At 42.0% G+C, this 21,109-nt stretch overlaps 1 long non-coding RNA gene across 1 annotated transcript in view; it reads left to right on the top strand.

The window, feature by feature from the left end:
- The window catches only part of LOC116587044, a 51,208-nt gene extending 36,922 nt beyond the window's left edge, over positions 1–14,286 (top strand). Inside the window, exons 2-3 of the long non-coding RNA XR_004284276.1 lie at positions 12,732–12,887; positions 14,146–14,286. This is a non-coding gene — a long non-coding RNA (uncharacterized LOC116587044). The remainder of the gene's footprint in view (positions 1–12,731; positions 12,888–14,145) is intronic.
- Positions 14,287–21,109: the final 6,823 nt, after the last annotated feature.

The raw sequence follows: 21,109 nt of genomic DNA, 5'->3' as shown, positions 1-21,109 counted from the left end.
CCCTCTCTCACTGTCTCTCTCTCTGTGTCAGATAAATAAAATAAAATCTAAAAAAAAAAAAAAAAAAGACCCTATGGAGGCTGCCAGTTACAGTGTAGGGGACAGCCTTCATCCAAATTGATTCAAATGGGATAGGCCAGATATGACGACCTGATGCGTACCCAGGGGTGGGGTCCAGCCTGTCAAGTCATACCAGGTTCCAGTGAGACACTTTCTAAAACTGAGAGGGGTGTAGAGTTCACCAATGAGCTAGTTGAGACAGAGTTATTATTACCTACTTTGGCCTTGTCTCCTCGATACTTTGATCGTTGTATGGATAGACGTTAACTAGGGAAATAAAGAATTCTTCGGATTTATTCTTCGTTCCTAACTTTAGGGAGATCAAAGATTTCTTTAGTCTTAGTTTTCTCTGTAGACTCATCAGTATTATAAGGGCAACTGAAGGCCCCCACAACCTATTCTCCTGTACAGACACATAAGTAAAGACCTGCCTATACACAGAAGCTGACAGTGGCGTCAGGGCAGCAGGGGTAGGGTAGCAGACTTCAGCCCTTCTCTGCCTTCATAGAGGCCATAACACTTGCTTCTCAATTCCAAGCACCCCCGACGTTATTGTCCCTGAGCAACAGCTTCCGGACTGTGCTCAGGACTTCCTTAGGTAAGTTGACCTGCTTAGCTTGGTCTGCCCAGAGCCATCTCTGTTTTAGTCCTAAAAATCAGGTATCCCTAGAACCTACCCTCAACCTGGGAATATCAGGATGGTTGTGCTATCCTAACTCCAGGCCAAATACTAAGCACAAAATGGTTTTCAATTCGGACAAAGAATTTTAGAAACTACTTCCTATCACTTTTCACTTTTTAGGAGATGAAGGACATAACATATTGAGTCATTTAAGAAGCTCTCCAGCAAAGACCTCAGTTAAAACTTACTGTTTCCCTAACTTATTTTGCCATGAAAACTTTGGGCAACACCTCTTTAATACTATTGACCTAATTTGGAAAATACACCTATGGTTACAGCATTTTTTAAAAAATTATTTTATTTATTTATTTGAGGGGGGGCTCACTCAGGTGGGGGTAGCGGCGGAGGGAGAGAGTGAGAGTCTTAAGCAGACTCTGCATGGAATGTAGGGCTAGATGAGGGTTGGATCTCACTATAGTGAGATCCTGACCTGAGCCAAAAATCAAGGATTGGACACTTAACTGACTGAGTCACCCAGACATCCTGGTTACTCCTTTTTATCTTGTGCAGTAATAAACATATTGGGTGATGATATTTATTTGAGCAAGTTCCTGATTTTTGGAAGCATCTATAAGATGCGACAAGAGTAGGAGAGAAATGTGGTTTTGATGTCCAAAGTTCTAACTAAGAATGTGATTCTCCCTCCGTAAGCAGGTGTCAAAAACAATGGTCAGAGATATCTAGAATCACACATCAGTTGGGCAGGCATTTGCGTTTTGACGTAGGAGATCCCCCCACTGCAAACTCATAGCCTCTGGAGGAACAAGAGCTGGTACCCCTGGGGTCTGGCATAGTGATTGGCACACGCAACTATTTTTATTGAACTGAGCTAACTAACCTTCACTTATACACTTGCTTCCATGGGGGTAATGAATTTTGAATTACAAACATTTATGGCATGATTTGTTTGAAAATCAGAGACTGCCTTTTTTTTTTTTTTTTTAAGATTTTATTCTTAAGTAATGTCTACCTCCCATGTGGAGCTGGAACTTATAACCCTGAGATAAGGAGTCGCACACTCCACTGACTGAGCCAAAGAGGCGCCTCTGCTGAATTCTCCTCAGACGTCATCTCAATATTCCTCAGAGATTTCTTTCCCTGAGAAAATACAAGGTGAGGATTTAATTTCAAGTCCATGGGAGTTAGCACAAGCTCTTTCTCTTCCCCTTTCCAACACTCAGCAAATGGCATTATATTTTCTGCAAGCCCATGTCCCCGTATCGGATCAGATTTCCTGAAGTTTTTCTTCAAGGAACCATGTCATTTGTGGCTCCTCAGAGCTCTGTGAAGGAGAATCAGTACAGCATGTCTATGAAGGAGCATTTTTGAGTTGGACACCTGTAGAAGGGAGGGAGAGTGAGTGGGATTAGGTGAGGGAGGCTGAGCTATGATGCCAAAGGCTTGGGCTGACGCATGAGGAGCTCTGGAATCAAGATGGCCCCACCCAGTGGACTCATCTTGAGGCAAGGGGGCTCAGCTTTTGTGTCCCTGTAGGGCCTTCACTGGATGTGGCCATCTCATGATGGAGATACAGCCTTGAGAGAGAAGAAACCCCTTCCAGCCAGTTGACTCGCAGTGGCACCCACGGGGGTGACACACCGAGGGTTTGGGGCCTGCAGCACTGCCAACCGCTAGGGAAGTCAGCCTTCGCGCCTGAAGGGGAATCTGTGCCGAGCTCCGCAGGGTGCACCACGTGACTCACCTCTTTTTTCCCTACCCTCCCAACCCTGAGTTTCACTTCCTCTGGGCAAGAGAGTATTAGATTAAACTATTCTGCACTAACTTCTGCAATGCATCAAAGAACACAGACTAAACCAGAAGTTGGTACATAACAGATTCCTTTTTAAAATGAATCCAGGACAGATAATAATAAGCCTTTTAATGTCAGCCTGCTGGATGCTAATTCTGTTTACTTCGATGGAAATGGCAGCAAAAAGGCCTGAATTTCTTAAAAAAAAAGAAAAAAAAAAAGAAGGTGACCATGATGGTGCCAGAGCATGGGCATGGTTAAATTTTTCTCTTTTTTTAAAGACTTTATTTCTTTCTGAGAGAGGGAGAGAGAGAGTGGGAGAGAGAGAGAGAGAGAGAAAGCACCTGTGCAAATGTGGGGAGGGGCAGAGGGAGAGAGAGAACCAGATTCTACCAGCCTTGATCCCAGGACCCTGAGATCATGACCTGAGCTGAAGGCAGATGCTTAACTTACTGAGTCACCCAGGTGCCTGGCATGGTTACTTTTTATTGTTTCATTATTTTGTATATTCCCACACAAGCATGTTTTGTGCACCATTTTTTTAAAAAGTGTAAGTACTGCATAATAGAAGTGCAAATTCCTGTCCCTGCTTTGGAAGCGGTCCTTGGAGCTCCGACCCTCAGGGACAGCACAGAATCCTGACTAATGGCCTCAAGAGCCAGAGGCCTGGTTCCATTCCTCCAATTCTACACACATGGGTCATGTGATCATGGACCTCATCTTCCCAGGATTCTGCCTTAGAAGGTGGCTGGAAAGTATTACGTCAAGGCACCGCTCAGAGTGTCCAAACTCCAGTTGTTTTTTCCCCCTACATCATAGCCTTCTCGAGTTCATCCACTTTGGTTCATCGCCTTTTGTGCAATCCAGAACCTTCCATCCTGTCCATTGTAAAGACGTTCTATTTCTTCAGCCCATCGTAGACTAATCTGTAGTCCATCCACAAGGACACTGTTTTTCTTGAATTAGGTCCTCTCCAGTGGGGACTGCTCTTTTCCCTCTTAATCTGGGGGAGGGAGGTCAACCTTGTCCTCCGTCTCCTTTTCTGAGCCTAGACGTTACTCCATTTCTCCTTTTTAAAAATCCTCTTCATCTTGGATCACACCATCTACCAAAATCTACCCTCCACTGTCATAGATCACTGTTATCCATTGGCCTTCTACCCTTTCTCCTATCTTATGGAAAACTGCGGTGCTTGGTTTAAGGTCTCATCTAGGTCACCATCCATGACAATTTGACATGTGTGTAGATAACCCCCAACATGGCAGCATCTAGGCCTTCCCAGTCTTAGAAACAATAGCATTCACCTCTGCAGCATTCTGACAAAGCTCTACCACTGGTAGCTTCTTCATCCTTTTACCCCCAAATAGTTTCACCTCTGAAAACGTTAGCAGCAATAGTTTCCTCTTTTGGTTTGAGACTTATAAGAAGCAGACCCTGAAAAGTGATTCCAGCACAAGTGGTTTATTGGGAGCTAATCCAGCAGGAGAGTGGGAGGATAGAGACAAGGAAGCAAAAGAAATAGAACATCCTTAGAGTTATCTCATCTAGGGGAAGGTGAAGGAGTTGGGTAGTTATTCACTGATTCCCATAGGTCATTGGTTGACGTTGCTTTCAGGGGACATCAACAACTCGGTGTTTCTGGCCTGAAAAGGCACGAAGCCAAAAGCAAGTCATGGTCTGGCCAGAGTTGGGAACGTAAAAATCAGGATCGCCGCAGAGATATTGGGGGACATGGAGAGCATCTTCTTCTCCTACCATTTCAGCTTTCTAAGAGTCATGGAATTTCCCCTAAACATGCCTTTCATCTTTACTGGGGTCCCTAATCCCTTGACTCATTCATCTCCAGCTAAAATCATCAGCCTTCTTAGAACCACAATTCCTTCCATATGGAGCCAGGGCTCCATGGACAATTTGAGCTTCTTTCTCTCAAGACTCTCGACTTCATTGTCTCCTTGGTGGTGTTGTTTTTCTTTGTTCTTTTCCTTTTGTGACCGCAATTTGGTATTTCTCAACTAAGTTCAGACTATGATAGCTAGAAAGAATTGCCCACCCAGGCAAACTGGTGCCACTACAAATTAATGGAAATCTGTCTCCCCAGTTCTTATATTTTTTTTCTTTACTGGTTTGAGGCCATCTGTGTCTTTAATAACTCTCAGCTGCTCATCTAAACTTCCTCTCTCTCCTCAAGGCACCTTCTCAGCTTCTGTCCCTTTCATTCTCAGTCGATGACTCAGCCAAAGTTCTTGGTGGAACTGTCTGTATTTATTGTCTCCATTTTGTCCTCCTGCCCATCCTTCAGCCAGTTTCAGTGTGATTTCTGGCTCCATTACCACATGAAAACCGTTTTTGCTCTACCTCTGTGTCAATGAACATTTCTACTCTTGTCTTTCTTCTTAGCAACGTTCTTGGATATTTCCTCTTCCTCAAACTGTCTCATCTCTTATTTTTGGTGCCATGAAACTATCTTAGTTTTCTTCTTATCTTTCTGGCCAATTCTTTCTTCTCTTCAGTCTGGCCATCTTCCTTCTATCCACTGATTATTTGAGGACCTCATGATTCCAAATTGGGCCTTTTCCTTTCCTCCACATTCTTCCATTAACAGTCTTATTCTATCAATGCCTGCTGTATATACCTACAATTTAGATGTGTCCTTTGAGATCCAGGCCCACATGTCTGGTAGTCCACTTGATATCTACTCTTGAAAGCCTGAAAGACACATGAAAGCTACTGTATCTAGTAGTAAGCTCATGATCGTTGCCCCAAACCCAACCCACTTTCAGTGTACTTAACTTGGGCAACCTACCGGTCTGTGTACACTGAAGATCTATGAAGTAGCCTCAACACTCTTTGACCTTATCTTATCAGATTTCACTTCATAAATATCCTTTGAAATTATCTGTTCTCTCAATTTCCTCCACTACCATCTTTTCCAAGTGATAGTCATTTCTTCCGAGGATGACAGAAAAGGGTCTATCTTGTCCTCTCCTGATTCCCTTAACCCATTCTCTGGGCTATAGAGAAAGTCAACTTTCTGAAATACAAATGACATCATAAGACCTCTGTCCCCAGCTCTTCTTAAAATTCTTCGATGGCTTCCTAGTTCTTTATGAATGAAGACGACCCCCCTCGACATACCCTACAAGGTCCTCTTGGTCTGTTCTTACTTATATCTCCTATCTTCATCTTTTCCCACACTCCACCCCACTCTCTCTGTCAGCCACCCTGTCTTTCCATCCTGGCTCTTCCAATATTCCTCACTTCTGCAGAGACTTTTGTGCATACTGAATCCTCCTTTTGTCTCTTCTCTAGTTGGCTCCAGCTTATGGGCTGGAGTCACATCTCATCCAGTGGTGTGTCTGACATGTGTTACCTCGACAAGGAAGGCTTCGTTGATGTGTTAGTAGGTCAGTTCTTATAATTATAAACTCTTGTTGCAGCCAGTAAATCGATATCTGTCATCTGTAAATCTGCATCTGTCACAGTGGCAACTTTACATTTATTTGTATGAGGTGTTGATTAATGCCCACCACCCCACCAGATTTGAAGCTCCAAGAGGGCAAGAATGACGCTGACTCTGATGCCCAGCTACTTAGCAGATATTTATTGAATAATTGAAATTCAATTTGAAAATTTGAAATTCAATTGAAAGTTCCATTTGAATTAAAATTCAAATTGAAAAAATATTTATTGAAATCCCTGTGCCTAAGACCGCCTTCAGCTATGCCTTTAAATGCTCTTCCTAACTTAGTTTTAGTGATACTCTCTTTCTCATTCTTCAATCTGTCCTTTGCCTTATCCTTATCTTGCTTCCACTGATAGCTTCAAGTCCCATCAGAAAGAAAAATATCCTTCTCCACCTTGCATTTTGTCTCTTTGCCTTTACAAAGTCCCTGGATTATAACCCATGCTAGCTATCTCCACTGTTCATTTTCACGTGTTGTCACCTTCTCTCGTGACTTTGAAATAGAATTCATATCTTTCTCTTGAACTCCAGATGCAAATTGCCAGTTGGTGATTCATCTATAGCTTTATCTCCATGGCTCATGGGCTCTCTGCATTCAACCTATTTCAACCCTTTCAGAACAGCTTCTCTTCTACCTACGAACTTGTAAAGGGTGGACTGTCTTTTACTCAGTGACCAGAGCTAGGGTTCTGATAGCATCCCAGTCTCCTGCCGTGTATCCTCTAGTCCAGTTGGTCAACATGTCTTGTATATTGTGTTTCTCAAATGTTTCTGGAATCTCTGCATTAATCTTCATGGACATGATTGTCCATCTTTTGTTCTCAGACGATGATGAGAGCTTTCCAGTGATCTCACAGGTCAACCTAGCCCCAAGGTAGGCTTGTATTTACCCCGCTGTAGTGATCTCTCTAGAGCACAGATCTGATCATGTGTAACAGGCTCTGAAGGCATACGCATGTGCTGTGTCTTTCCCCGGTGTCAGCTTCTTTTAGTCATAAAGCAAGATTCATATAATTATAAAGCTGGCTCAGGATTTCCAACTCAATGACATTTCACCACGTGAATAGCTTGGCTTCATACAAGGCACACGAAGCAGAACACAAGACGAGTCACACAACAAGCAAAGTAACAGAGGGTTAGGAAGTTAACAAACCATACATGTAGTCAGTCTGGGCATATGGTTGAGATAAGGCCTCCGTCTGGTCTGGGGTAGCTCCCTGCTCTTACTACTCCTTAGGTTTAAGCAGTGAAGGATCTTGGTTCTGTTCTGAGATCAATCGGGCAGAGCCTTTGGCGGCAGCTGTCTTTTTTAAGTGGTCAGACAGAGAAGGGTCATGTCTGAAGAGTCTGACAGTTTCTGCCAAAATCCTCCCTTTGGATTAAGTCGGTCTTGGGCCCCTGCAGATCTCCTTTGGTTCTGCTCGTTATCAGTTCTGGGGAGTGAGCAGACGCCATTCTGGGCAGTATCTCCTAGCAGCAGGCCCCTAACTGCTTGTATCATTGCTCGATCCAGGACACTGCTTGACATGAGAGACCCCATCTTGCTCCCTCCAGTAGCCCATTCTCTCCAAAGAATGGGCCCCACAGCCTCCTCCTCCCAGGTTCCCCATACTCCGATGCTATGACATAGCATGAACGTCCCCACATGAGTCTGTCTTCAGCTTTGCTTCCAGCTGTCCTCCCATTATCTACTCGCTCTGGTCTTCCCCAGTCCTTGCTAATCTTGCAGTACTAGGATGTTGTGCTGTTTTATGCTTCCATGACTCATCACACACTCTTTCTTCTCCCTACAACATCCTCCCCAGAACTTTGAAAGGGTAGAAAATCCCTACTCGTGCTTCAGGATTCAAATCAATTACTTGTTTTGTACAGCTTTCCCTGATCTTCTCAAATAGAGTTGAACCCTCTGCCTACCATGCTCCCAAAGTGCCATGGACACATTCTGTTAGACCTCATGCTGGCAGAGCTGCTGCATCTGGTTGTTCAGGTTGGGGACTGCACAACTCTTGGAGCTTTATTCACAAAATGGTGCACAGTTAGCACGGCCAGACATCATAATGTTATTCTTGAGATGTTTTCCCATTCTTTGTTCTTCAGTATTATAGGAATGGGGAAGAAGGAATAAAAAGAAGATTAAGAATATAGTATGTGTTGGGTGCCTGGGTGGCTCAGTGGGTTAAGCCTCTGCCTTCGACTCAGGTCATAATCTCAGGGTCCTGGGATTGAGTCCCCCATTGGGCTCTCTGCTTGGCAGGGAGCCTGCTTCCTCCTCTCTCTCTGCCTGCCTCTCTGCCTACTTGTGATCTCTCTCTGTCAAATAAATAAATAAAATCTTTAAAAGAAAAGAATATAGTATGTGAAATATACATGTGCTGGATTGCTGTGATAACTCAAGAGGAATGGAGGACAAGAACGTGGTACATGTTGTCAGGAGGCTTGTGCATGTAATGCAGGAGCTTAAGAGATCAGTTTTGTGGGGCTTTGATGTACCCTGCCCAAGTGGCAAATTGTGCAAGAGATGTAACAAGAAGGGGCTGACTGAGGGTTGTGATGTTCTTGCTTAGCACAGAGCAGGAAGAGCTGGAAGAACAAAAAACAGAGTATTTAACAATGACCAAAGCACGTCTGGCCATTGAAAGAGGAGTGGGACCCACTGGTATCTTCATGGACTGGATACTGGTATCAGCAGTGGGGATCTCTCAGAAATCTCCTGAGCTGTGAGCACTGTGCCATACATAGCTTGGGGAAATCGCTGCTAGGGTTTGGGGGGTCATTTGTTTTGATGTTTGTCCCTCACCTCTCCCAAGGACTGAGAGCTTCATTCACCCAGGCATTGGATTTTTTTAATTTTAAATCACCAGTATCTGTGGTAATACCTGACCCTTCGTGGGCCATCCTACACCTGCCCTAGCCAGAGAGAAAAAGAGAAAGAAGACTTAGGGACTTCGACAATGATAGTAATAGCCATTGGGGTGCCTGGGTGCCTCAGTCAGTGAAGCATCTGCCTTCGGCCCAGGTCATGAACTCAGGGTCCTGGGATCAAGACCCTTCATGGAGCTCTTACTCACTGGGGACTCTGCGTGTCCCTCTGTGCTCTCTCTCTCAAATAAATAGATAAAAATCTTAAAAAAAATAATTCTAATCAGAACTAATGGAGTGTTTACTATACGCTCAGCACTTTTCTAGCTGCTTTGTATATGTTAACTCATTTTATCTTTGTATGTCGATATCATAGTAATTTTCATTTTATGGATGAGGAAATTGCTGCTAAGAGATGTTAAGTAACCTGTCCAAGGTCACACAGCTCCTAAACAGCAGAGGCTATTCCATACTGCCATACCTATTGTGATGGCAGTTTTGATCTGATGAGCGGGAGAGGGTTATAAAGGAGACCTCTGTGCAGAGGCCTCATACCTAACCCACCCCCCCCCCCGCCGTAATTATTTGCTTCTGTGGTAAGATGATAAAGCAGAAACGAATTATGAAATTACTCAATTCACAAACACCAGGCATTTTGTCATACTATTTATTTTCTCTTTTGTCCCTCATCCTTGGAAACCCTTATGTGTTAATAGAGACCATTATGGGCTTTCACACATATTCTCTTTTCCCTGAACAGTCCTGGTGGGAGAGTCAGTGGGCAGATGGGTTGAGACTTCTATTCAAGGGAGACATTCCACTCCTGTCCCCTGGGGTGCTACATACCTATCCTCTTAGGCTGCTTTCCTTCAAAGTGGAGAGAAATTAGGGATATTTTCCCCTGACATTTTACCTGGTCATCTTTCTGTGTTGGCAATGTTTCCGGGGATACCAGACCAAGAGCTCTCTCTCCATCTTTGGAAACACCCAGCTTTTTTCTGGGCAACATTTTCCAAGGATTTAATATGGGTTTTCCCTCCTCATTTTTAAAAGGACAGTTGATGTAACTCATTTTTCCCTAGTCTTTCTTATTTTCTTCACTGGTTTTTGTGAATTGAGTAATTTTGCAATTTGGTTCCACTTTTTCATCTTACCCCAGGAGTCAAATAATTGAATTTTTCCACTAATAGTCACAATTTAATTTTCCTTTCTAGTTAGCTGTAGTTCTATAACCTGTGCAGAAAATGGAAATGCAGAGTTACAATGTAAAGTCTGTGGGTCTGAAGTTTTCTGACGAAAGGATAAAGGAAAAACAAAATTCACAACTGGCTTGTATTTGTATTTGACAAGGATTCCACTTGCTTCATCTTCTTCTTCTTTTTTTTTTTTTTTTTGGATCCCCAAAGGGCTTTTGACATATACACATTAGCGTTTTTGTGTAGTACTTATTAATAAATAAGAGCTTTGATTTAAAAATTCTAGCTGTGAGGGAGAAAACAGGCACTGGGTTTAATACGCCCTGTATCAACAACCATGGCCAGGTTCCAATGCATTCTTTGATTTAAATCTTAAAGAATATTTAGTTTGAAATAATTCCTTCCCATCCCCACCCCCCAGGTGTTTTCTAATTATGTAACTTGTCAGCCTAAGAGTCTGCACATGCTGGCGGAGGCTACTCCTCTTATAGGATTTGTCTTCTTGAAGGCATTCGGGTTCTTAGATTTCCGGTCTCCTAAATATAGAACAGTGTGCCCTTATAATAATTTTGTCTATGTTATATGTTGAGGACAAAAAGCCTATGGGTTTCTGCCTTAATCCTCTCTAACTTACATTTGGTTTAGTTTTTAAATGGTGTCAAAATGATCCATGACAGTAAACCTTCAATTTCAGAATGGAGATATTGTGTCTTTCCAGTGGTGGCAAATGAGCCCCCTTTTAAAAGATTTTATAGGGAATTGAGTAAAAGTATTTTTCTAGGATTAAGTTAAGTCCTATTTGGAAATAACTATGCATTAGGTATGGCTAGATTTCAAATACAGTCAACTGACTAGAAACCATTTGTATTTGTCAGGTCACATGTCCTAATTTTTAGTTTGGAAAACATGATCCCTGTCTTTGTTTTCTAGGATTGACATAAAAAATACAACAGACTGGACGGTTTAAACAACAGACATTTATTTTCTCACAGTTCTGGGAACTGCAAGTCCCAGATCAAGGTGTTGTCAGGTCTGCTTTCCTCTGAAAAATCCTTCCTCATTGGATTAAAGATGGCCATCTTTTTGAGGTGTCCTAACATGGTTTTTCTCTGTGTCCTAATTTCCTCTTCCAGTTAGGTTGGATTAGGGCTCATGATATATGACCTCATGATACCTTGATTGCTTCTCTAAAGACCCTATCTCCAAATACTGTCACATTCTGAGGTACTGGAGGTTATAACCTCAATGTATGAATTTGGGGGGAGATGATTCAGCTCCTAACAGTTCCTCTAGAACTCATCATCTTCTGGCCCCTGGTAGGTATTCAGGACCTGAACATCTTCAAAATCTTCCTTATTATTACACTTATAACTACACTGAATTACACTGAATATTATTACACTGAGTATTATTACACTTCCTTATTATTCACTTATTATTACACTGAATATTTAAGGACAATAGTGACCTCAAGGGTTGACACACTGCTTGATACCACCAAAGAATATGGAATGTTTTAACCCCAAAGAAAAACAAGTATAACAATACAAATAATAATACTATATTACATCACATAATAAATATAAGAACACGAAATGCCTTTAGATAACCATTTGGATTAGCAATCATTGTATCTTGGCCCACAAGCTATGACAAATGGCATTTCAGTACTTATTAATTCATTAAAATTTGTAAACTGAGGCTCTAATCTTTCATCACCTGTCATGAAGCTGCCACTTTGCTCTGCTTGGAGAAAAGGAATATTGTAACCTCCTGTCCTCAAGGAGTATCTACTTTAGGATCTCAAAGATTCCAGATGCATTGGGCCACATATTTGAGTAAACCAGGCATCAGTTGGGCTACCCACCACGGTTTTCTTAGATCAAGATCAGCTCTGCTCAAACGCCCTTCCATGGACAATGGCACCCCTGATTATTTGCTCCATCCATTAAAATACAACACATGTGAAGCAGTGGTATGTGGTAGGTTTCTGCTGGCAGGTTGATGGCAAGGAGGTTCCACTGCAGAGCCGTAGAGCTATTCATTTAAAGTTGAATAACAGACTCCCCGAGTCTTCAAAATGTTTCTTGGGTATTTCCACGGACTCTTAATTCCATTCCTCCCCGTCCTCCTTCTTTCTTCTCTCTTCCTCTGCCTCGGCTCTCCCTCACCTCACTCAACTCTGTTCATCCAGCTCTGTTTCATTCATTAGGCAGGGCTGCTTAACTATCTTTCTGTAATTTGCTTCTAAGTGACAGGCTCAGGGCCTCCCCTTCTAGCCCCACGGGGCATCAAGGATTTTCTTCTACAAACACAGTTCTACCCCCAATGTGAACCTCTAGAGCAAAGTGGGAATAATGAGTTTTCTTAATTTGATATTCATGCAAACAGATGAACTATTAGCATCTGAGCCGTAGAGATTTGTACACATTTTATGAACATTTGGGAAAAGATGTAAGAAGCCATACTGGCAAGTCGTGGAACCCTGTCACAGGAGGAGGTGAAAGGGGGACAGAGAATTGCCCCTCTGCTTCCCCCATTCTACGGGAAGGGAGCACAAGGGGTGAGGGGCGTACTCTTTGTGCCAGAGTAGAAGGTTCTAGATGTAGGTGGCTGGGAAATGGAGGGGAGGGAGAGGCCAGGCTCAAATGTCTGATGTAGCCTGCGGTAGATTTGAAGATAAAAATTTCAATTAAAATTTTTTTGTTTCACCTTTAACAGAATTATCTGCAAAGGCGTCTTTCTTCAGATCAGCTGAAGTCCCTCTCCCCCTGACTACAGCATCTCTATTTGTTCAGAGAACAGAAAGTTAATCAGAGGGAAAATTTCCTTTGGTTCTTTGCTCCCATCTGTCATGAGGATACACTTTCTGATAAGGTGACAAGTCACCCAGGCTTTCCTGGGTTTTTGGCATTAAAAGGAAAGTTGTTTGTTTTTTTTTTTTAAGGGCCAAATTATGATTCTCATGAAGATGAACATGTATCAAATATATTATTATTTTTTAAAGATGTATTTATTTTTATTTTGCGGGGGAGGGAGAGAGAGAGGGAGAGAAGACCCTGCTGAGCGGAGTCTGACTCGGGGTGGAGGTGGAGGGCCTCCATCCCACGACCCTGAGATCACAACCTGAGCTGAAACCAAGGGTCACACTGAGCCACCAGGGGCCCTTCAAATATATTCTTTAACACACAGATGAAGTGAGGAAACTAATAAGACGTTACAACGGGTTCAAAAGAAAATTCCAACAACATACACATGTGTAGACAATCAGGGATGCTAAAACAAATCCTAAAGAGTCGATGCAAGCTGGTTGTGAAGTAGAGAGTTGCAAATACAGAGCTGTGAAGTAGCCTGAAGACATGAAAAGGGCGAGCCTTGCGGTGCTGTCTAAGCTTGAAGGGTAGCCGGACAGAACACCTGGAAGATTCATTTCTGTCTACCCATGCAGTCTTCCACATGTTTTCCTCACTTTGGCAAACAGGCAGACCAAGTGGGTTTATCTTGGTGAAATGGGAGATGTAGCATCTGGTTTTGCTCCACACGGAGGTAGTTTGTTTCAAGTTTTCAATCCCCAAGTAGTTGATATAGAATGAGACCTTACCTGGCTGGGGCGGAGGGGGTGGGAGCCCCATCCCAATCTGTCTTCCTTAACTTCCTTCTGGGCTGCTCTTCTGCATCCAGATTTTTTTTTTAACTTTTTTTTTTTTTTTAAGATTTTTATTTATTTATTTGACAGACAGAGATCACAAGTAGGCAGAGAGGCAGGCAGAGAGAGAGGAGGAAGCAGGCTCCCTGCTGAGCAGAGAGCGTGATGCGGGCCTCCATCCCAGGACCCTGAGATCATGACCTGAGCCGAAGGCAGAGGCTTTAACCCACTGAGCCACCCAGGCATCCTGCATCCAGATTTTTGAGGTCCCTTTAATGTGAGAGGTGATTTTAACTTAGCATTGTAGGTATTTCTTCCCTGATCTGGCTCATTCCAGCCAGTGCCTTTCTGTGTCATTACTGTGGGCAGGTCCCAAAAACAAATATAGACTGAGTATATGTTCTAGAAGAATAACACAAATTACTCTCTATTTTGTAGTCGTTAGACACACTGTGATTCATATTGACTGTGTGTTTCCATATCATGCAGCTGGAGCTATCATCATTACAAAATGAGTGGAAAAGCCCCCCAATGACTTGAAGATGTTCCTGCTGCTTCTTTGATAGCAGCCGGGATGACAATCTGAGTCGTTTGAATTTAATGCTGTGATCCTCCCATGGCGTATGTACACTCAAGATACAAAGGGTAACCCAATTGCTAGTGGGTAAATATATTAAAATTATTTATTTTGAGTGTTATCTCATACTTTTCTAAAATACATTTTTAAATTTACAAGCAGTAAAATTGACTTTTTATTGGTGCACAGGTCTGTGGAGTTTAACACCCAGTTGTTAAACATGTGTGTGTGTGTGTGTGTGTGTGTGTGTGTGTGTGTGAGGGGTAACCACCATTATAATCAGGTTATAGGACAGTTTCATCACCCCATGTCCAAAATAGGACATAGAGATCAGTTCACACTTTAACATCTATTTTCATGTGTGTATTATTTTATAACGGGCAGGAAGATAGGAACACAGTAATACATGTTCATAATTTTTGAATAAATAATCATTGTAAAGGTGTGCACTCAGAACTTTGTACTAGTAGAGGCGTGTGAACAAGTGTTTGGGGACAACCTCTACGGAGAGTAGTAATAAAAGTTGCTAATTGGGGGGGCGCCTGGGTGGCTCAGTGGGTTAAAGCCTCTGCCTTCAGCTCAGGTCCTGATCCCAGGACCCAGGGATCGAGCCCCACATCCGGCCCTCTGCTCAGCAGGGACCCTGCTTCCTCCTCTCTCTGCCTGCCTCTCTGCCTACTTGTGATCTCTGTCTGTCAAATAAATAAATAAAATCTTAAAAAAAAAAAAAGTTGCTAATTGGGAAAAAATGTCATAAGCCGATTTTTTTTTTTTTAAGAAGATGGCTGCTCCAGAGTGTAAGGAGCCCCAGGGGTGTGGGGTACCAACCTGGAAACCATTGTAATCATTGAAACAAGAGGCCCTGAAGGCCTGGATTAACGAATGGCAGAGGAGAAAGGTTGACTTGTCCGAGATGAGGGGCATAGACGTGGGCATGAAGGGGAGGGAGCAATTGGACACAGGCCTTTGGTTTGCTGCATGGGAGGTAGGGTTGATGGTGATCCCGCTGATGGAAAACTTGACTGCGAGGTACAGCTCTTCTAGGGCCTTGGGGAAATTGGGTCCAAGTTGATGCTATGAAATAATGAGCGTGATGTGGAGTGGAGGAGGTCTTGGGGTGCATGTTGGGATTGCCTTTGGGATTTGTAGTTTATAATTAGAGCCAGTTAGGGCTAGTGAGAAGGTACATGGGCACGTTTCCTGTCTGTCAATAGTAGGATTCATCTCGCACTCCAGGATTTAAAATTCTTTAAAAGAATTTTACTTGAAAATAAACCGGAGACCCTCATGGATATCCCTCTTAGCCGATGACGGCCCCAGTCCTGGCTACAAAGAAAAGCCAGTATCTGCTCGGATAAGCAGACCCCCCGCCCCCCGCCAAGTCCTTTGCTCTAGTCTTGCTGAGGTTTTAGCAGCAGAGTGCAGACACTTCTTTTTTCATTATTATTACCATTTTATATTTATTTTATGTTAATTTTATTAATTTTTAAAATTAGTACATAGAAACTTGTATTAATTTTTGAATACATGTAACCTTGTAACTATTTTTGATTAATATTATTAAATTAAATTAATTAATATTAATTTATTAATTAAATTAATATTATTAAATGTCAAATTAATAATTTGAAGGATTAATATTAATTTTTGAATACATGTAACCTAAAAATGAATTCATTTTTAAATATATATAACATTGTATTAATTTTTTGAATTAATATGTATAACCTTGTATTAATTTTTAAAATTACCACCTATAACCTTGTTTTAAGTTTAGGTATACAGCATAATGATTTGATATATGTATATATTCCAAAATGATGGCCACCATCAGCTTAGTTAACATCCATCATCATACATCGTTCACAAGTCTTCTTCTTGTGATGAGAGCTTCTAAGATCTGCTCTCTTAGTAACTTTCAAATATACAATACAGTATCGCTGGCTCTGGTCACCATGGCATCCGCACACTATATCCCCACCACTTACTTATCTTGTAACTGGAGGTTTGCACTATTTGACCGCCTTCCCTAGAAAGGAGACTTCTTAATCCTCCTGGGAAGTCGTAGTTCAAACTTTCGACCAGTTAAATCCTTGGGGTGTTCTCAACTGGAAAATAGCCTGACCGACAAGAACCACCAGGAGCAGGCAGAGTCTTTTCTGTCTGCATTCCGCCGCCCAAACTTCGGCAAGACTAGAGCAAAGGACTTGGTAGGAGGGGGGAGTCTGTTTATCTGAGCAGATACCGGCTTATCTTTGTAACCAGGCCTGGGGCCGTCATCAGCTAAGAAGGATATCCACGAGGGTCTCGGGTTTATTTTCAAGTAAAAGCTAAAGACCGTCGTGGCAGGACTTCAGCCAGGGTCTGAATTAAGATGGGATATTATTTCAGAAAATTTGTCTGGTGGCTGTTTTGAGCAATGGACTCACAAGTTGCAGGGGACATCTGTACCTCAAAATGTCTGCAAGGACATAGTAGAAGAAAACTGGGTGCAGATGTTCTCTTTAATCTGAAAAAAAATGACACTAAACTCTACTGCTATTTAATGCTCTACTTGGGAGAAGCGCCTGTGTGTCATTTATAAATAAATGTGTGCGGATTGAAAATGCCTGCTCAGAGATGTTTTACTGATGCGGATAAAATTACGGTTTTTGCTTTTACTTGAAAATATAGCCAAAGGCCTTCCGCGTTTCCTTTTTTGTCCATTATATGGTAGAGAAGAGGGGCAGATGAGGCAGTTGGGATCGAAAGGAAGAGGCATTTAGAGGTATTTAGGAGTTGGTGATTGATGGTCTGTGAGTGAATCCGTGATAAAAGCCTGGCCGCTCAGTGAGGAATGTCTTGCCTTTCTAGTACACATGTAGAACTATACCATTTCCGTGATGACATTGTGCCTTCACTTGTTCTTTTTAAAAAATTTTTTATTTTATTTATTAGGGAGGGAGAGAGAGAGAGAGAGAGAGAGAGAAGCAGATTCCCACCCCCCACCCTGAACAGAGAGCTTGTTGTGGGGCTCGATCCCAGGACTCTGAGATCATGACCTGAGCCAGAGGCAGACACATAACTGACTGAGCCACCCAGGTGCCCTCCACCCCAAATCTGTTCATTACCACTCGTTTACCTCTCAGTCTTTTGGAGATGTATTCCGGGCCACTGCCAGGATGTTAAATAAATGTTGCAAGGAGACTATTATAGGAAATGTTTTAATAGCTCAAAAATGGTAGAGGTCCGTATTTTTGAACCAGAGCGTGTTCCATATAATGCCAGGCACTCGGTTTTTGCTTCCAGAGTGAAATAATAATGTACTATGGCATGCAGTGGAGTTGGGGTTAAGACTCACCTTATCATTCTTCTTTGACAGCCTGGAAGTAACTCAAGTTGGTCACTTGGCAATGCCCACTGTTTGAAATTTACATGGTGAGGAAGGACGCTATTAAATACTCACACTTTGCACACTGCCAGTATAAGAGTCCAAAGGAAGCATGAAAGTTATTTTCTTCTTAGGAAAATGGAAGAGTCAAAATTAGCCAGAAAAGTTATTTTCAAAGCATTTCCTTTTGGATACGTAAGGAATGCTGACTATTCAGCAAACGGTAGTTGCATAAAGAAGATTTTGGTCCCATGATCTGGCTGAAGCTTTGCACAAACAGCTGCTTATCTCACGAATGGAATTTCCTGTTAATATTCTTGCAGACTAATTGTTCATCAGAAGTATAACAAATGTCAACAAATATCACAAATGTGTTACATCTTAATATGCAAGAGACGGCAGAAATAGTTCAGATGTTTGGCTTGGTTTTGCTTAAAAGGCATCAGTACAATTTCTAGATTTTGTCACCCCTTTTTGTAACCCCTTGATGAGGTTAATACTATTCAGAGAAACTGATTTTGTTTAAATGCCCTTTTAATTTACAGCGACCTATGGCTTAAGATATGACAGGTTGAGGGAAGAAACAAAAGTCTCAGTACAAACCTCCTGGGACATAAGAAAACAAATTTTTAAAGAGCATTTCTACTTTCTCTCCCTCTCCCATGATATCAGATTATTTTCCTCTTTCAGACACACATGAAAATGGAATCAGGCTCCAAGATACCAGAACTCCCTTCTTACCTTGTTGGCATCTCCTCCCTGGGCAGGGACTAATACCTTCCTGGGCACTGGGACCCACTTTCTGGTCACAAGGAAGGAAGTTGAAGTACTCCCTTTCCTGCTATCCTGTCTGTTCCTGGACATTTGTAGCCATTCACTCTTTCTCTGTCTTTCTCTCTGAGGATTGTGTGTGGTCCCGAGAACTCCCACGCCTGTGACGATCTGCACCAACACACCACTGCCAGCCCCTGCTCTCCCTTGGAAAAAGGCTTGGCAAGGGAGGGAACACATTGGATAGTACCATCTCTAGGTTACTGTCTGTAACCAAGGCTCTATGTTTATACATAGAGCTTTTATTGTTCTGGATAGCTCAATTTTCTGGGTTAATTACCGGTTCTTGTAAGTATGCCATCTCATAATACTGTATCTTCATGAACCAAAAAAATGTTGGGTGAGCATCTCTTTCCCTGTGTGCTCTGCTGTAAGTGGGGCACGCAGGAGCAAGTAAGACTTTTCCTGCCCCCAAGGTACTTGAGTAACAAGATGATATCAGGAAGTTGTTGGCAAAATATTTACGGGCCAAACCTCAAGGTATCCCCTGTTTTTGTTAGTCCTGCCCCCTCAGAATATGAAGAATTTTAAAGAAGAAAAAGAGTATGTATGTACATTATAAAAAGAGTATGTACATAAATTATAAAGAAGAAAAAGAATGTACAGAGAGGTATGTGACTTGCAGAGTTGAAAATACTTGCTGTCTGGCCCTTTACAGCAAAAATTTACAGACCCTTGACCCAAGGGCTATAAAACAAGGTAGAACATTTAACATTCCATCAGGAATGGTCAAAAGGCACTGAAGTCCGGAGGAAGAAAATGCTACTTCTTGACGAATGGGATCAAAGGGAGGGCTGTGGATGGGGGAGGCGAGCCTTAAAGAAAAGATGTGGGGTTTCAATGAAAGGAAATGGGAAAGAAGCCATTTCAAGGAGAGGGAAAGAGGAGAGAAAAACAAACCAGAAGCTCAGTGATGCCCTGACCATAGCTGGAATCCTCCAGGGAGCTTGTAGAGTAGAAGGTCAGAGCCTGAAATTCAAACAAATGGGAAAAAAAATACACTTAAATGCACACCAAGTTAGAAATATAATCGCACAGAGAATTGTTTCCAGAGACCTATGAACTCCATCCTCTGCATGGACCTCCTAATGGGAAGCATGTAAGAAAGAACTGCACAGAAATCTCAGACTTCCTTCAGCAGCTTTATGAGTAGTAGTAATAGTACTGGCGATGTGATTTTGACACCACCTTATTTGTAGCATGAAGTAAAGCAAATTAGTAGATATGTTAGTTTTGTGAAGAATCAAGATTTCAGGGGACGCCTGGGTGGTTCAGTCAGTTGATAAGTGTCCCACTTGATTTTGGCTTAGGTCATGATCTCAGGGTCCTGGGATTGAGCCCCATGTCAGGCTCTGTGCTCAATGGGAATGTGCTTTGGGATTCTCTGCTTCCCTCTGCCCCTCCAACCCCAAATAAATAAATAAATAAATAAATAAATAAATAAATCTATCTAAAAAAAAAAGAAGAATCAAGATTTCTGGTGTAAGAAAAAAGGTACAAGTTAAAAAGTCAAAGAAAGTAAGAAGACTAAAATTTAATTGGCATTATTGGTATGAATTCATGATTTATATGCATGTATATATCTTAATTTTTATTTAATATGTGTATGTGTGTGTATGTGTAGGTGTGTGTATATTTCCACAGAAAGAATAAAAAACCACGAGAAGTCTGTCCAGATGTGGTTTCTAAGTATCACTTAAAGGAACCAGTCCTCTTGGAGAAATGGCTGATTCTAGGCCTGGTTCAAGGAAATTTCAAGGTAAGAGTAGGAATCTTCTTGTTTCCAAAAGGCAAGAAGTATCAAAAGCTAATAAAGCCATGTTGAAAGGCCCAAGGACCAACTTGACAGCATTCTCATTAGGCAAATTTGGGACACTTTGAGAATCAAAAAGAATAATAAATGGTATTGATTTTAACTATGGAGTAAATAAAAATTCTTAAGTCTGTACTGTGGTACAGAAAAGAAAGAGAGAAACAGACAAAGGAAAAAGGAAACCTCACTTGCAGCCATCGGAAATGATGGCTATGAAAACTCTGTCCTCTAATTAGGTGAAAAGAATTAGCATTTACTCTGTTTTTATAACAAGAACTACAGTTCATCTCAAATTGGTGAGCAAATGTTTTTTCATGGGAGAACACCCATGAAATTGAAAGGATGCCGGACCTTGAAAAACGAGCATTTAGCTCTCTTGCATTGTGGTGGGTCCATAGGATGTTGAGGCCCCTGTGGGAAAGAATCCAGCAGTTTCTTACAGAGTTAAGCATACACTTAGTTAACAACTCAGAAATCCTATTCCTAAGTGTTTATGCAAGTGAAATGAAAACCCACATTTGCAGAGACCTGAATGAGAATGGTTTTATGGCTTTGTTCACGATTGCCTCAAACTGTAAATAGCTGTCCCTCGATGTGGGACAGATAAGCGAGCACTAAGCGAGCACTATGACACTCCTACAATGGGATACTCTTCAGTAATAAAAAGGAAAGAGCAAGGGATACATGAAACCACATGGGTGAACTGCAAATGCATTTGTGCGTTATGAAAAAAAGCCAGAGTTAAAAAGCGACACGATGTATGATTCCATGTATATGGCATTCCAGAAAAAGGAGATCTAAGGGGAAATAACACGTGTTGGTAGTTGCCGAGAGCTGCCATCAAGACGTGCAGACCATAATC

Source organism: Mustela erminea, chromosome 3, assembly GCF_009829155.1.
Source record: "Mustela erminea isolate mMusErm1 chromosome 3, mMusErm1.Pri, whole genome shotgun sequence".
Classification (NCBI taxonomy): domain Eukaryota; kingdom Metazoa; phylum Chordata; class Mammalia; order Carnivora; family Mustelidae; genus Mustela; species Mustela erminea.
Note: the sequence above shows the minus strand (reverse complement) of the source record. Positions and strands in the feature narration are given on the sequence as shown.